Raw genomic sequence first — 7,261 nt, 5'->3', positions numbered from 1 at the left:
TTGGAGGATGAGCTGAGGAAAATTTGTGACATTGCATCGGACTTGAGATATCCAAAACATTTAATTGATAAGGCTCATAAAATGGCTAAGAGGTCCTACTTTGACATCACTCGGGAAAGGAATAACTTTTGTAACAAAAATCTTTTAGTTCTTCCTTTCCACGAGAACTTGATAAGTCTTCCTAAAATTCTTAGACAGTTTGACATCAATGTGGTATTTAAGAACACAAGTTCTATTAAAAACATTCTTATTAAAAATTCCCCAGGTGATGGGGTAGGCTGTGTTTATAGCATTCCTTGTCACAAATGCGATAAATACTACATTGGTCAAACTGGAAAAGAGTTAGGTACCAGAATCAATCAACACAGGTATAGTGTGAGATCGGGTCAATTGTCCAGTGGGATTTTTGTACACGTTAGAGACCACAACCATCCCATTGATTGGAATAATTCTAAAGAAATTGTCTCTTGTAGTTCTCTGCTAGATAGAAACATTATTGAATCCAGTTTGATTAAACATTCCTATAATAATATTATGAACGTAAGCTTGGGTTTATATGAATTTGATCATTTTATTGTTAAGAAAATTGTTGATTATGTAGCAGTTCAGGGTGTGTCCCCACCTTGAAACACTCGTAAAAATTATCTTGTGTGACTTCAAATATTCTTGTCTTGCCTACTTATTTTTTGTATATATGTTCCCACCTTTTATCACCTTTTATCATTCTATATTCCTTGAAAATGTCTGAATAAACGAAAACGTTCAGATCACAGTGTCTCATTTCCTAAGTGGTTTTCTGCGAATTCTTACATTCATGCGTTTTAGTGATTTGTTGATGCATATGTATATATATATATATATATATATATATATATATATATATATATATATATATGTGTGTGTGTGTGTGTGTGTGTGTGTGCATTTATATGCATAAAGCACACACACGCACGCACACACACACACACACACATATATATATATATATATATATATATATATATATATATATATGTGTGTGTGTGTGTGTGTGTGTGTGTGTGTGTGTGTGTGTGTGTGTGTGTGTGTGTGTGTGTGTGTGTGTGTGTGTGTGTGTATTTAAGACAGATTGAATATTTTCAGAAGCTCTGCCAAGGGATTCGAACTCTGACCTGTGCGTGCATAATCACGAAGTCAAGGCGCTAGCGACTGAGCTACGTGCGATGGTTCAAAAGGACTGTACAAGTCCCCGACCACACATCACGTAGCTGAAGAAGACGCAGTCTCATCTTATATGGGGATTGGATGAAAATGAGACTACGTCTCCTGCAGCTACGTGATGTGTGGTCGGGGACTTGTACAGTCCTTTTGAACCATCGCATGTAGCTCAGTCGCTAGCGTCTTGACCTCGTGATTATTCACGAACAGGTCAGGGTTCGAATACCTTGGCAGAGCTTCTAAAAATGTTGAATATATATATATATATAAATAGACATATATAAACATATATATAAATTTATATATATATATATATATATATATATATATATATATATATATCACAACTAACACCACAGTCGGACGAAAGAAAAAGTTGCGTAAGCGGAACTATATATTTCGATTGCTACCTGCAATCCTCTTCAGAGGTACTACTGAAGAGGATTGCAGGTAGCAATCGAAATATAGTTCCGCTTACGCAACTTTTTCTTTCGTCCGACTGTGGTGTTAGTTGTGATTTACAAATGTGTTACTACATTTCTCACCTGTGATATATATATATATATATATATATATATATATATATATATATATATATATATATATATACATGTGTGTGTGAGTGTGTGTGTGTTTGTGTGTGTCTGTGTATTTACCTAATTGCATTTTGTGGGAGAAGAGCTATGATCGTAGAGCCCGCAGTTGTATCTTTCCGCATCCAGTTTTTTTTTTTTTTAAGTCATGTATAGTTTTAGCACTCACTGTTTTCTCTTTCAATTTATTCCATGTATCTATCATTCTGTGTGGAAAGCTATTCTTTTTCAAATCTCTTCTGTAACTGTCCTTAAGTTTCTTCTTGTGTCCCTTTGTATTTCTTCTGTCCCATTTAAGTAGATGCCATCTTTGTCAGTATTCTTTGAATTCTTTGATTACTTTCTAGTTCCTATTTTTTTTTTTTTTTTTTTTTTTTTTTAACTGGGTGTCCATAGTAACGCTGTATACTCTAATTTTGGTCTTATCAGTGAAACTAGTATTTTCTTCACCATTTCCTCGTCCATGTAGTCAAAGGCCACTTTCATTTATCTTATTAAGTTGTAGGTTTCCCCAACTATTTTGTTTACGTGTTTGTCTGGTGTCATGTCATTTGAAATGACTACTCCTAGGTCTCTTTCTGAGTTTACTTTTGTAGCTTCTTTTGTTCCAATTTTGTATTGACCGGATATTTCTTTTTTGTTTTTTCCAAATTCTATTATACTATATTTTCTAATGTTGAAATTCACTTCGTTCTTTTTACTCCAATTCCAGACTTTGTCCAGATCTCCCTGAAAAGATTTGCAATCTTCTTCGTTACTCATTCTCTTCAATAGTTTCGCATCATCTGCAAAGAAGTTTATATAGCATTCAATTCCTTCATCCGTGTCGTTTATATAAATAGCAAACATTATCGGAGCCACCGCAGAGCATTGGGGTACTCCACTTATCATGTTTACCCATTTTGAATTATTTTCTCTAAGTATCACTCTCATTTTTCTTCCTTCCAAGAGTCTTTTCATCCATTCTAACCATTTTCCTTGTATTCCAGCTATTATTTCAATTTTTGTTAGTAGCTTTTTTGTGTGGTACTTTGTCAAAAGCTTTTTGTAGGTCCAGGAAGGCACAATCTGCCCAGCCATCTCTTTCTTGTATTATGTCTAGCAATCTTGAGTAAAAGCATATTAAGTTTGTAGTACATGATCTTCCACTTCTAAATCCAAATTGGTTGGGGCTTAATATTTTGTACTCTTCCAAGTGTTTAGTCCATTTATTTTTGATAACTCTTTCGCATATTTTTGCAATTGTGCTTGTTAGGGATACCGGTCTATAATTTGTTGGATTTTTTTTTTTTTCCCCTCCCTTAGATATTGGTACAATATTAGCATTTTTCCAGTGTTGTGGTACTTTTCCTTCTTTGAGTGAGAAGTCAATTATCTTGTGTATTTTATCTGTGAGTTCGTCTATGCATTCTTTTAATATCCAGTTCGCTATTCTGTCTGGCCCATGTGACTTTCTGCATCGAGTTTCCTTATTTGGTCGCTTATTTCTTTCTGTGTCACCATTATTTCTTTCATTTTAGGGGATCCTTCCTGGTGACTATCATCCCACAATTTTGAGCTTTCAATTGTAAATACAGACTTAAAGTGTCTGGTCATTACTTCAGCTGTTTCTACATCTGTGTATTCTTGATTTCCTTCACGCAGTTTCACTATTTCATGTCTGTCTTTTAGTTTGTCGTTTACATATTTGTAAAACAGTTTAGGTTGATCTTTGCATTTTGCTATTATATCTTTTTCATAGTTTCTTTTTTCCTCTCTTCGTATATCTACGTAATCATTTCTCAGTTTGATGTATGTTTGCCATTTAGTCTTTTTTTGTCTCTTTTCCATTTTTTCCCAAGCTTTGTCTCTTCTATCCTTAGCATCGCTACGCTTTTTATCATACCAGCACTTTATGTACTCCCTTTTCTGTTTCTGCTGAGGCACACATTTGTCTGTTCCCTCTTTATACATTTCTTTGAAAATGTTCCATTTCTCCTCCGTCTTTGTTTCATCATTTGTAAAATTTTCCCAACAGGAATTTTGAAAGTTTGTGTGTATTTACCTAGTTGTATTTACCTAGTTATATTTTACGGGAAGGGGAGCTATGCTCGTGTTGCCCCGTCTTCATATCTCTTTTTATCTAGGTTGTTATTAAATGCGTGTAGTGTTTTTGCACACACCACTTTCTCATCTAACTTGTTTCAAACGTCTATTACCCTGTGGGGAATGCTGTTCTATTTTAGGTCTCTTCTATAACTGTCTCTCTTGATTTTCTTTCCGTGTCCTCTTGTAACTCTACTATTCCATTTTATTAGATCCTCTCTATCAATAGTTTCTATGACTTTCATGATTCTATAAATAGTTATCAAGTCTCCTCTCTCTCTTCTTTGCTCTAATGTCTGTAGCTCAAGTTTTGCTAGTCTCTCTTCATATGATAGTTCTGAGTGTTTGCCAATTTCGTAAGTGCTCTTTGCATTCTTTCAAGTTTTGTTATACATTTTTTGTACTTGTTGACCACGTCGTCGCTGCATATTCCAATCTTGGTCTTATCAAAGTGACTAGTATTTTCTTCACCATTTCTTCGTCCAGGTACGTAAATGCCACTGTGATTGTTCTTATTAAATTATAAGTTTCTCCAAAAATCTTGTGTATATGTTTCTCATGGGACATATTATTCATAATAATGACTCCCAGGTCCTTCTCATTTTCTACTTTTTTAATGTCTTCTTCTCCCAGTTTATATGATCCCACTATTCTTTTTTCGCTTTTTCCAAATTCCATCATACTACTCTTGTTCATATTGAATTCCACCTCCCACTTCCTACTCCATTCCCATGCTTTATTGAGATCACTCTGTAGCGATTCACAATATTCAGAGTTCATTTTTTTTTCAACAATTTTGCATCGTCTGCAAAGAAGCTCATATTGCTTTAAATTCCTTTATCCATATCATTAATATATATAGCAAACATTATTGGGGCCAGAACTGTTCCTTGTGGAACTCCACTTATCATTTCATCCCAATTGGAGTGTTTGTCTCTTATCACCACTCTCATTTTTCTTTCACGCAAGAAGTCTTCCATCCACTTCAGCAGTTTGCCCTGTATTCCTCCTGCAGTTTCTAATTTATTTAGCAACTTCATATGTGGCACCTTATCAAAAGCTTTTTTCAGGTCTAGAAATGCACAATCAGCCCATCCATCTCTTTCTTGTATTACATCTATCAGCCTTGAATAGAAACACATTAAGTTTGTGACGCATGATCGTCCTGGTCTAAATCCAAATTGCCTTGGATTTGTACGTTGTTGTTGTTGTTTTTTTCAAATGCCTTACCCATCTAATCTTTAAAAATTCTTTCACAAATTTTAGCTATCGTACTTGTAACAGAGACCGGTCTATAGTTAGTAGGGTCTTCTTTGTTTCCCCCTTTATGTACTGGTACTATATTTGTTCTTTTTCAATCTTCTGGAACTTTTCCTTCTTTCAAGGAACTGTTTATTAGACTATGTATTTTGTCTGTTAGTTCATTCCTGCATTCTCTCAAAATCCAGTTTGCCATTTCATCTGGTTCATGCGATTTTCTGACATCGAGATTACTCAAGTGATTCATTATTTCATTCCTTGATACTTCTAACTCTTTCATAGTGGGGACTTTCTCCTCCCACTCGATATGTCTAGGTTGTATGTTCTCTCTCGTAAACACCGATTTAAAATGCTTGTTCATAATTTCTGCCATTTCTATTTCCTCTATGTATTCAACTCCTCATTGTCGTACATACATACATACATATACCAAGGCTTTTTCCCCCTTCCAAGGGAGGTAGCCAAAAAGGGAAAGGCATAAAAACACTCCCACCCATTTCATCCCTAGATACACTCCACACCCCTCCCACCCTCCCTCTCATCTGAGCACCTCCTGGATGACGGGTCATCCCTGCACCCTGCCCACCGCCATTGTCGTAGTTTCTCTAAATCTTGTTTGTTTTTCAGTTTGTTGTTTACAAATCTGTAAAATACAATTGGTTGATCTTTACATTTTTCTATGACATATTTTTCGTATTTTCTCTTTTCCTCTCTGCACACTTGTACATATTCATTTCTATAACTAGTGTATATTTTCCATTTCTCAGGTCTTTTGTCTTTTTTTTCATTTTATCCAAGATTTATCTCTTATGTCTTTTAACTCCCTACTTTTTTTGCTGTACCAACACTTTACATATTCCTTTTCTTGCTTTTGTCTTGGAACATACTTTTCCACTCCTTTTGAAAGAATTCTTTTATTTGCTCAAAATATGTTTTTTCATACATCAATCTTCCCTTTCCATATTGTTCGTTTTTTTGCGTATTTTTCCTCATTAAGTTCCCGTTCAACCAATATATGGTCACTTTTTCTTATTGGTGTCTTATATTCAATCTTGTCCACTATTTCAGGTTCTGCTGTGATAATTAGGTCCAGTCTCTATGGTTCTTCCTCATTTCTATACCTAGTATTCTCTTGTATCCATTGTGTCATTGTATGATCTATAATCATATCAAGTAGTGTCAGAGTGAAAAGCTATCCCTCTAAAAATTTTGGATGTACTTAGAAATTGATTCATCATCCAGCTCTAATATCTTTAAATTACTATTGTAATCATTAAAATTAATTATAATGAAATCCATAAAAAGGACTGTATTCGTCAACAAACACATGTAAAAATGTTACTATGTCACTTATATTCCTACTCTCTATCGGAAAGAAGGGATCAAAAACGTTTTCGATGTTTTGATCACACTCACGTGGTCTGAGAGAGAGAGATGTCACGTAAACACTGCCAGACGGCCTAAGAAAGATATTAATGATTTCTTCAAATTGTCCCTTTTAAAAGGGAACCAGTATTGGAGAACAGAACGAGTCTGGTCTCAGAAACTAGTCTTGGAACTAGTAGGAGACTGAATGGGACGCAAGTTCTCAATTCCCTCCCTTCCCCGGTTTGGGAAACTTTTGGATGAGGTTAGAAGAATAAACGAACCAATGACGGTCGAGTTTCCTTTCAACCAAGAATGGAAAGCGGACTAGGACCCACCTACCCCATGTCCCAGGTCCTACCATAAGACTAACCTGCAGACCAGTCCAACCCCTCATCCTTCGGTTTGTGTCATCGGAAGTCAAGGAGTAGCGGAAAAATGATCGCTTCCTCCAGAAGATGGGTGGCAATCTGTAGCATCTGAATTGTTGATATATATATTTCACTTTTTTTTTTCTGTCGCGGTTCGCCGTGACAGTAGTACATTTCCTCATAGGTCGTCTCCACCCTTCACTGTCATTTCTTCCCATCAGATTTCTTTACAATTAAAGTCACCCATTATAACTATTCTTCCTCCATCTTCCATTATCTTATTTAGTGTTATCCTTGTGTCTTCTAACATATTTTTATGTTCTCTCTCTTCTCACGAAGCCGTTTTAGGAGGCACATGATTTACTAGAAACTTCCTGCTCTTCCCATCCT

Source organism: Oratosquilla oratoria, chromosome 8 (genome assembly GCF_046742065.1).
Source record: "Oratosquilla oratoria isolate Oo_2021 chromosome 8, ASM4674206v1, whole genome shotgun sequence".
Taxonomy (NCBI): domain Eukaryota; kingdom Metazoa; phylum Arthropoda; class Malacostraca; order Stomatopoda; family Squillidae; genus Oratosquilla; species Oratosquilla oratoria.
The sequence above is the reverse complement of the archived record's forward strand: the minus strand, read 5'-3'. Positions refer to the sequence as shown.